This window comes from Pseudophryne corroboree, chromosome 2, assembly GCF_028390025.1.
Source record: "Pseudophryne corroboree isolate aPseCor3 chromosome 2, aPseCor3.hap2, whole genome shotgun sequence".
In the NCBI taxonomy this organism is placed as follows: Eukaryota; Metazoa; Chordata; class Amphibia; order Anura; family Myobatrachidae; genus Pseudophryne; species Pseudophryne corroboree.
Genome location: NC_086445.1, coordinates 94823320 through 94834184, shown reverse-complemented (window position 1 = coordinate 94834184; position 10865 = coordinate 94823320). Strand labels below are relative to the sequence as shown.

The 10865-nt window shown below is 45.9% G+C and overlaps 1 long non-coding RNA gene across 1 annotated transcript in view; it reads right to left on the bottom strand.

Moving 5' to 3' along the window:
* The window catches only part of LOC135000776 (uncharacterized), a 248107-nt gene that overhangs the window by 19795 nt on the left and 217447 nt on the right, over positions 1 to 10865 (bottom strand). The gene's annotated exons all lie outside the window — the stretch shown is intronic.

Genomic DNA, 10865 nt, shown 5'->3' with positions numbered 1-10865 from the left:
CTGGGGAGGTGGGGAGGAGGAGGACGACCGGAGGCGGGACTGGGGTGGAGCAGGGGCGGGGTGGGGGCGGAGTTTCGGTGGCACATCCTTTAAGCCACGCCCCCGCTCTGTAATGCCGCAATCCCCGGCATTACACTGCAGGGGGCGTGGCTATGATGACGCGATTCAGCAAGAATCGCGTCATCAACTGCCCGGACCGCCCACTTTACACACTAAGTGGGCGGACGGGCAGGGGGAACCCTGATTCCGGGAGACTTGCCTGCGCTTCCGGGGGGCCAGGAGGGTCACCCGATTTTCGGGAGCCTCCCGGCCATTCCGGGAGAGTAGGCAAGTATGCTTACAGTAGACAATTAAATGGACAAGAGTGGGTACTATTATCACATGCAGTGTAGGGACCTCCAGTATTAGAGTAGCCTGAACGTTTGGCCTGGAGGCTTACCATATCTTTGCAAATATACTGTATGTAACTAAAATCTCTGGATTATCTACTACCATGTAGTTTTTCAAACCTTTTTACTAATGCCTCTTGGTGTGCTGGGTAAAATCTGTTTCTGCTGCGGGGTACACTGGGCTCCTCAAGGAATAACATCGGGGGGTAGAGTAGGATCTTGATCCGAGGCCCCAACAGTAACAGAAAAGCTGAACTGCAGTAATGAGAATCAATATTGGACCCCTCCTGAATCATCTTCTATCTATCTATCTATCTATCTATCTATCTATCTATCTATCTATCTATCTATCTATTTGTGACAAGGGTGTACAAAATGAAACTACCGTGCCTGCTGTTTCATTGACTACAAGCCCCCAAACGGACTCAGTATGATATCCCGGTTGTCAGCATGTCGGCATTCATATGACCGACACTGGCATCCCGACCTTGAAGATCACGACGTCGGAGGGGGTACGTTTTTTATACATATTGTATACAAATTGTTCTAATAAATTGACATATAGAATAATAAGATTATTTTTATAAAATATAATAATAATAATAATAATAATAATTATTATTATTATTATTAATCAACATCATCCTAATAATGCAAAAATAGTAGCAGGCAGATTCTCCAAAAAACGTACATTTTTATTTCTATTTATTTGTCCAAAATATACAAGGACTGCCATCAGAAATTGTGGGGCCCAGTAGAAATGAAACAGAATGGGCCACCTTCTCAACCCAATCCCCCCCCCCCCTCTTGCCACCAACCCAGTTAATGCAAATAATATGGCGCCCCCTGCAAGCATCAATGATGTGAGCTACATGCCCCTCTGATCTACACACATAGATATAAATTAGAAACAAAAATGAGTTAAAAAGATCTGAAAGATATTAACAAATTAGTCAACTCTTTAAAAAAAACTTTAAAGATTTAAAGAAAAAGCTTTATTCAAAGAGAAAGGATATATTTTTTATTATTTTCAACCCTTTGAAGTGAGAAACAACCCTTAATAAAAATGATGCCTTCCTGGCAATCATATGTTGAATTAAGTGTCGTGGAAAGTGGTCTTGCCTCCGTTTGTCTACGACAATTCTGATCCATCTATCTGTCATATATACGTTAAAGATTTGGATATTTGTAGACGTTTCAAGACTTCCAAGGAGTTATTTTTTAAGTAATTAGTTTGATTAGGTTTGTGCATTGCTATAGTATTACATTTTATTCAGAAACGGACAATATATTTTAGGAGAAAATTCCTATCTTAACCAGGACTAGATTTTTTATGATACTTAGACTAGAGTAGACTGTATCTTGGTAGGCTTTCTTTGCCAAAGTATGCAAATACCTAAATCTACCACAAGAGAGCAGTGTTGAGACATAATATTGTGTCCAGCTGTTTGTTGCCGGAAGACAGGATAAACTGTGTGTGAAGTCATATGCAAGAGCATTGGATTAAGCACCAGAGATCAGCTTTAGAGATGAAATTGCAGTCAGCCAATCACAAGCAAGTACGTGATGCTGGCAACCACTTCAAGGTCACTTGTATTTGCACTTGCCCTCAGCTTCCCACAAATGATATGGCTTGGTCAGGTGTTTATGTCTCTCTGGGGGTGACTCAGAGGTGAATGCGTTTGTCGCAGTCGCTACTGCATCTTCACGCTAAGGACGCATTAGAAAAGCATCCTATTGAGATGCTCTCCGGCCGTGGCCTATACCTGCCGATATGCCAACAAACGCACCATCGATCGGACATCGGCCATACCATAGGACATTGGTGGTCATTCCGAGTTGTTCGCTCGCAAGATGCTTTTAGCAGCATTGCACACGCTAAGCCGCCGCCTACTGGGAGTGGATCTTAGCTTAGCAAAATTGCGAACGAAAGATTCGCAATATTGCGAAAATACTTCTCTGTGCAGTTTCTGAGTAGCTCGAGACTTACTCTTCCAGTGCGATCAGTTCAGTGCTTGTCGTTCCTGGTTTGACGTCACAAACACACCCAGCGTTCGCCCAGACACTTCCCCGTTTCTCCAGCCACTCCCGCGTTTTTCCCAGAAACGGCAGCGTTCTTTCACACACACCCATAAAACGGCCAGTTTCCGCCCAGAAACACCCACTTCCTGTCAATCACATTACGATCACCAGAACGAAGAAAAAACCTCGTAATGCCGTGAGTAAAATACCAATCGTCATGGCAAATTTACTTGGCGCAGTCGCAGTGCGAACATTGCGCATGCGCAATTAGCGGAAAATCGCTGCGATGCGAAGAAAATTAACGAGCGAACAACTCGGAATGACCACCCTTGGTGCAACCCTATTGCTACTCAGAAGCACATGGTCCATCATATTTTGATGCAGTCCCTAACACCAACAAGCCGGCCACCATTAGCCAACCGGCCAGTTTCCGACTACCAAAATTACATGGATCTCCATGCAAGCCCCCAGTAGTAACCATTGGGAGGCATGCACAGAATTATGTTAGCCCACCCTTTCCTTCCCCCCATTCTGACTCTGCTTCTCGGGGAGCAAGTGGAAATGTCAGATTCATGCAAATCTGAACAGGTACATATGCCAGCGGACAGTTTTCTGATATCTACTGCCCAGGCACACAGTCACACAGCAGAGGCAGGGGGTCTAGCTATGATTCTGACTGTATATTATAACCCACTTCTATCAGCAAAACACAATTATTACCAATGCCCTCACTATTTGGAAGTTGTTCATTAAAAGTGTATTGCAACAAATGGATGTGATATTGTATGCCTGGCGGAATGTAAATCCCTATGCTGTATCAGAATACATTTAGAAATGCGGATTAAAAAGTTGAGAAAGATGCTGGTTTATAATAGTGATTTTCTGGTAGGGAGGTCTCTTGCCACTTGGAAGCTGTCCACCCAAACCAGTCCTGGTGGGCTTCTTTGTGTGTCATTGGAATACAGTGAATTGTTGGTAAGGGGCTGGCAGTTGGTCCCCACCTAGGCATTGATTTGTTGGTGATGGTCTGGCAGTATTGAGTTGTTGGTGATAGGCTGGTAGTTAACGCTCATCTATGACTTCAGCTATTGGCCCCCATCTAAGCCTTTGTCTGTGTGTCTCTCTACCACTGGAACTCTCTCCCTATCAGACTCTCCATCTCTCTACAAAACTTCAAACAGGCTCTCAAAACTAACTTCCAGTTCTGATCCTAACCCACTGCTCATTGCTTATTGTCTGTACCCGCTATGTCACCCCTATCTGCTCCTGCGTCTCATAAGCAGGGCCCTCTTCCCTCACTTATACCATTTTCTCTTACGTCCTAGAGGATGCTGGGGTCCATTTTAGTACCATGGGGTACTGTTCCGCAGGAGCCTTCGGCACTTTAAGACTTTTCAACAGTGTGAACTGGCTCCTTCCTCTATGCCCCTCCTCCAGACCTCAGTTTAGAAAATGTGCCCAGGAGACTGGATGCACACTAGTGGAGCTCTACAGAGCTTTGCTGGAAAAAGACTTAGGTTTTTTTATTTTACAGGGAAGCTGCTGGCAACAGCTTCCCTGCTTTGTGGGACTTAGGGGTGGAAGTAGGAACCAACTTCTCAATTAGTTAATGGTTCTGCTTCCGCTGACAGGACACCATTAGCTCCTGAAGGGTACTGAACACAGCCCAAGCCTGGCCAGCGTTCACTCCACAGCACTGCCGCCACCCCCTAACAGAGCCAGAAGTCAGAAGGCTGGTGAGTATATTAGCGGAGTCCTGCAGAGAGGGGATCATCCGGTCATCGTTGGCGGCATACAGGTACACGCGCAGAGCGCGCCATGTCTCTCAGCACAAGGGTGCAGAGCGCGGGGGGGCACGCTCTGAAGGCATGTTTTAAAACCTTACTCTCACTGGCAAAAAGGGTACATACATGTACAGCCGCTGATGTGCCATCCCCAGCAAGTATAAATATTACATTGCTGAGGCTGAAGGGAGGGGCTTCTCCTCAGACTTGCCAGAACACTCACTGGGTGCCATTTTCTCCTGCAGAAACTCCAGTGTGAAGATCCTGAACACTGTTTCTCCTCATGACAACGCTGATACAAGTACAGGGTGTTAAAGAAGGGGCAGAGAGTGTTCGTTATAATTAGGTCTGTGCTCTGTGGGCCTATTACTGCTATATGCGCTGTAAGTGGGTAATATTTCCACAATTCACAATAAGGCGCAGTGTGTGGACTGGCAGATCCCTCTGTTTCTCTATAACAGACTTTAGTGTGGGTCTGCCCCCAATAGCTCCCCTGTGTGATAGGGGTGTGTGTGTGTGTGTGTGTGTGTGTGTGTGTGTGTGTGTGTGTGTGTGTGTGTGTGTGTGTGTGTGTGTGTGTGTGTCTGTGTGTGTGTACAAGTGTGTAACATGTCAGACTTGGGGTGGGTTCTTCCCAGGAAGAACCCATTTTAGATGCACAAGAGGGTAATGTGGTGGCCCTTCCCTCTCAGAAGGAGCCGGAGTGGGTGAGAATGTTGCAAAAGAATATGTCAATGCTTGCAAAGAAATTCTCTGAGTCTGAACAACAGACTAAACATTGGAGGCAGTCTGTGGAGGATGCACTGTTTACTGACCCCTCCATATCATCCACTCAGGTCCCATCCAGTTCCCAGAAAAGGTCTCTGGCCCAGATAATGCAAGGGGACACAGACACAGATTCCGACTCTGACGTCGACACTGGGGATTTGAGAGGGGTAGACCCCAAATTAGCCAAAAGCATACAATGTATGATAGTTGCTATAAAGGAAGTGTTGGAGTTTCCTGAAACAACACTGGTCCCAGAGGAAAAGGATTATTTTAAATTAAATAAAAAGCAGGTTGTGACTTTTCCTCCTTCAGAGGCTTTGAATGCGTTCTTTGAAGAATCCTGGGCTAACCCTGAGAAGAAATTTACCCTTCCCAGAAGGATACGTGTAGCGTACCCTTTCCCTGAGGAAGACAGGCACAAATGGAAGACACCCCCAATGATAGACACCTCAGTTTCTCGGCTGTCTAAGGAAATAATTTTGCGTGCCCCTGGTTCAGCCACCTTAAAAGATCCAGCTGACCGTAAATTAGAAACAACCCTAAAATCCATATATACGGCTAACGGAACGGTGCTCAGGCCCACCATTGCTTGTGCGTGGATAGGTAACGCTGTGGAAAAATGGTCTGACAACTTGCTTGTTAACACAGACACAGTTGACAGGGATGAAATAGTCCTAACTCTCGGCCATATCAAAGATGTTGCAGGTTACTTAGTTGAAGCTATGAAGGATATTGGGTTGCTGAGTTCAAGATCCTCCGCTATGGCGATTTCAGCCCGCAGGGCGCTGTGGATCCGCCAATGGAATGCTGATGCGGAATCAAAAAATAATATTGAGGCGCTTCCTTACAATGGAGAAGCCCTCTTTGGAGACAAGCTGGATGCCATGATTTCAACAACTACATCAGGCATGTCAGCATTTCTGCCTTCCGCAGCTGCTCCACCTAGGAAAGGATTTAATTCTCATACGATGCAATCCTTTCGGACCAACAAGTCCAAAAAGGCAAAGAGTACACCCTTCTTCGCAGGAAGAGGTCGAGGAAGAGGTAAAAAAATCTACAACACCATCAGGCTCGCAGGAGCAGAAGTCAACAGCTACTTCTGCTAAAACCTCAGCATGACGCTGGGGCTCCCCTGCGGGAGTACGATCGGGTGGGGGCACGTTTACTGTCTTTCAGCCAGGTCTGGGTTCACTCAGATATGGATCCTTGGGTATTGCAGATAGTATCCCAAGGGTACAAATTGGAATTTCAGGACCTTCCCCCATGTCGATTTTTCAAATCAGCCTTACCAGCTTCTGTTCAGGACAGAGCAAAAGTGCTGAATGCAATACAGAAATTGTCAAGACAACGTAATTTCCTTAGTTCCTGTGTCACAACAGGAAAAAGGGTTTTATTCAAGCCTGTTTGTAGTGCCGAAACCGGATGGCTCGGTCAGACCGATTTTAAACCTAAAGACTCTGAACCTTTATTTGAAAAGGTTCAAATTCAAGATGGAATCCCTGAGAGCAGTGATCTCCAGCTTGGAGGAAAAGGAATTTCTGGTATCAATGGACATCAAAGATGCTTATTTACATGTTCCCATCCACCCACCGCATCAGGCATACCTGAGGTTTGCGGTACAGGACTGCCACTACCAGTTCCAAACATTGCCTTTCGGGCTCTCCACGGCTCCGAGAATATTCACCAGGGTGATGGCGGAGATGATGGTTCTTCTTCGCAAGAAAGGAGTCAAAGTCATCCCATACTTGGACGATCTCCTCATAAAAGCGAGATCCAGGGAGAAACTAGTGAAGAACATTGCACTTTCCCTGACGGTGCTTCAACAGCATGGTTGGATCATAAACCTTCCAAAATCACAATTGGAACCCACAATGAGGTTATCATTTCTGGGAATGATATTGGACACGGAAGCACAGAAAGTATTCCTACCGGTGGAAGAGGCTCTGGAGATCCAGAGGATGGTCAAACAAGTTTTAAAACTAGCACGCATATCGATTCATCAGTGCATCCGCCTGCTGGGGAAGATGGTAGCGGCCTACGAGGCTCTACAATTTGGCCGATTCCACGCCAGGGTGTTCCAATGGGACCTACTGGACAAGTGGTCCAGATCGCACCTACACATGCACCAGAGGATAATCCTGTCAACAAAAGCCAGTATTTCACTCTTGTGGTGGCTTCAAAGTTCTCACCTCCTGGAGGGATGCAGGTTCGGGATTCAGACTTGGATCCTGGTGACCACAGATGCAAGCCTCCGAGGTTGGGGAGCAGTCACGCAAGGGGAAAGCTTCCAAGGACGATGGTGAAGTCAAGAAGTACTCCTTCACATAAACAAACATTCTGGAATTGAGAGCTGTGTACAACAGCTTTCATCAAGCGGCACACCTTCTTCAAGGTCGTCCCATACAGATCCAGTCAGACAATGTAACGGCAGTAGGTTACATAAACCGCCAGGGCGGAACAAAAAGCAGAGCGGCAATGGCAGAGGTGACAAAGAAACTCCTCTGGGCAGAAAGACATGCAAAAGCTCTGTCGGCAATTTTCATTCCGGGAGTGGACAACTGGGATGCAGACTTCCTCAGCAGACACGATCTCCATCCAGAAGAATGGGGCCTCCACCCAGAAGTCTTTGCAGAGGTAGCAGATCATTGGGGCGTTCCTCAAGTAGATATGATGGCATCATGTCTCAACAAGAAGCTTCAGAAATATTGTTCCAGGTCAAGAGACCCACAAGCAATAGCAGTGGATGCACTGGTGACCCAGTGGGTGTTTCAGTCGGTGTATCTGTTCCCTCCACTTCCTCTAATACCAAAAGTTCTCAAGTTCATCAGAAGAACAAGGGTTTGAGCAATTCTCATTGCTCCAGACTGGCCAAAGAGGGCTTGGTATCCAGATCTTCAGGAGTTATTACTGGAAGATCTTCAGCCTCTTCCTCTTCGCGAGGACCTGCTTCAGCAGGGGCCGTTTGTTTATCAAGACTTACCGCGGCTGCGTTTGACGGCATGGCTATTGAGCGCCAGATCCTAGCCCGTAAGGGTATTCCCAATGAAGTAATTCCCACACTTATTCTGGCCAGGAAAGGTAATGTCCAAACATTACCAACGTATTTTGAGAAAATATGTATCTTGGTGTGAATCCAAGAAGTCTCCTGCGGTGGAGTTTAAATTAGGACGTCTTCTCCTATTTCTACAGGCGGGTGTGGATGCTGGCTTGAGATTAGGGTCTATCAAGGTCCAAATTTCGGCCTTGTCCATTTTCTTTCAGAAACAGTTGGCTTCCCTTCCTGAAGTCCAGACGTTCGTGAAGGGGGTTCTGCGCATCCAACCTCCCTTTGTGCCTCCTGCGGCGCCATGGGATCTTAATGTGGTGTTGCAATTCCTTAAATCGAACTGGTTTGAGCCTCTACAAGAGGTAGAGTTGAAGTTTCTCACTTGGAAAGTGGTCATGCTGTTGGCCTTGGCCTCAGGCAGACGAGTGTCTGAATTAGGGGCTCTGTCACACAAGAGTCCTTATTTGATTTATCATGAAGATAGAGCTGAACTGCGGACGCGTCAGCATTTTCTTCCAAAGGTTGTGTCTTATTACCATATCAACCAACCTGTGGTGGTGCCAGTGGCTTTTGACACCTCAGCCGTTTCAAAAGTCCTTGGATGTTGTCAGAGCGTTGAGGACTTATGTTGCAAGAACGGCTCGGATAAGGAAAACAGAATCTTTGTTTGTCCTCTGTGACGCCAACAAGATTGGGGGTCCTTCTTCTAGGCAGAAAATTGCGCGCTGGATCGGAGGTACCATTCAGCACGCTTATTCCACGGCAGGATTGCCGTTACCGAGTTCGGTAAAGGCCCACTCTACAAGGAAAGTGTGTTCTTCCTGGGCGGCTGCCCGGGGTGTCTCGGCGTTGCAAATTTGCCAAGCAGCTACTTGGTCAGGGGCAAACACGTTTGCTAAGTTTTACAGGTTTGACACATTGGCTGCTGACGACCTTCAGTTTGGTCAGTCAGTTCTACAGGAACATTAGCACTTTCCCGCCCGTACTGGGAGCTTTGGTACATCCCCATGGTACTAAAATGGACCCCAGCATCCTCTAGGACGTAAGAGAAAATAGGATTTTAATTACCTACCGGTAAATCCCTTTCTCGTAGTCTGTACAGGATGCTGGGCGCCCGCCCAGTGCTCATTTTTCCTGCAGAATTACGTTTTATCTTTTTACACAGGTTCTCATGTGTTAAGATGTTCACAGCTGTTGCTGTTGCGTTATGCATGCATGTTAGCATGGGTTATGTTGAAAGCCATGTTAGGCGGCATGTTTTGTATGGTGTGAGCTGGTGTGAATCTCGCCACTAGTTTAATGTAAATTCTTCTCTCGAAGTTGTCCGTCTCCTCGGGCACAGTTCCTATACTGAGGTCTGGAGGAGGGGCATAGAGGGAGGAGCCAGTTCACACTGTTGAAAAGTCTTAAAGTGCCGTAGGCTCCTGCGGGACCGTCTCTACCCAATGGTACTAAAATGGACCCCAGCATCCTCTACGGACTACGAGAAAAGTATTTACCGGTAGGTAATTAAAATCCTATTATTTCCTCCCACTGCATACTGACACAAAACCCTTGGGTACTGGCACCCTGCTGCTTATTTGAGCATTGTGACTGCTGATGCAGCAATGGTAACAAACTATGTCTATGTCCTGCAGTATTCTGTACTGTAATCGCAGGTACACATTAGAGTGATGGGTAATCTGCCCTATGGTGGGGACAAATTTATTATGTAAATATACAAAAAAAAAGCCAACTGCGCTTCAAAAAGATACAATTGACATACAATATTATTTAAAAACACAAGTTTCAGATATTTAATAAGAACATATAAAATGAATTGATGACAACATTCGATATGATAAATAAATGACTAAAAGAGCCTTATAGCCACAATTAATCTCTCTTAGGGCAAGTCTGTATGCAAATGCCGGCATAAGCAATATGTGCTGATAAATGCGAAAGTTCTCCCTGCAGGGAAATATCGTTATAACATCCAGTCTGGAGATCGATAGTTACCAAATCCCTTGTGGTGTTGGCCCGGGTATTCCACCTAGCGAGGGTCCAGAGTGTTCTCTTTATCCAACGCAATGGTCGTGGTGGTTCTCCCTCTATTAATGTCCAAAATGGAGGGGACTGGACTCTCCCAAGGTATGGAATGACTGTGAAGAGTCCTGCTGGATAATTTCAGCAATGCCCTGGTCAGAGCATAGGCTTCTAACGCGTTTCGCTGTCACTTGGCAGTTTTATCAAAGGTCTTATGTGCTGGACCATCTGAAATTTGCAGATACACACTGTGCAATGTAATGAACAGCGGAACAACATCTCATACCATCCTTCACTACACTGCACCACCTCACACACTATGGGGGACATTTACTAAGCAGTGATAAGAACGGAGAAGTGAGCTAGGGGAGAAGTGTCCCCATCAACCAATCAGCACCTCTGTATCATTTTATAGTATGCAAATTATAGATGTTACTTCAGTGCTGATTGGTTGCCATGGACAACTTCTCCACTGGCTCACTTCTCTGCTCTTATCACTGCTTAGTACATGTCCCTTTATATCTTCTGATTGGCCGTGCAGCACAGCCAACCAGAAGATATTGTGTGCAGGCCATGGGAGCTCTCAATCGGGCATACACACTGCAAGATATGAATGATTTGTTGTTCCAATTTGCCTGTAAATTACAAATCATGCAGATATTGTGCAAGTGTGTACCCGTCCCGGCCTAAGTCACTTTTATCCACCTTTCCAGAAATATAAATAAATAAATAAATAAAACTGACCCTTTTCCCAACTAGTATGTGTCTAGGAGGAGAGATGTATCAAACCTTCAAGAGAATATACTGGAGAAGTTGACCATAGCAACCCAT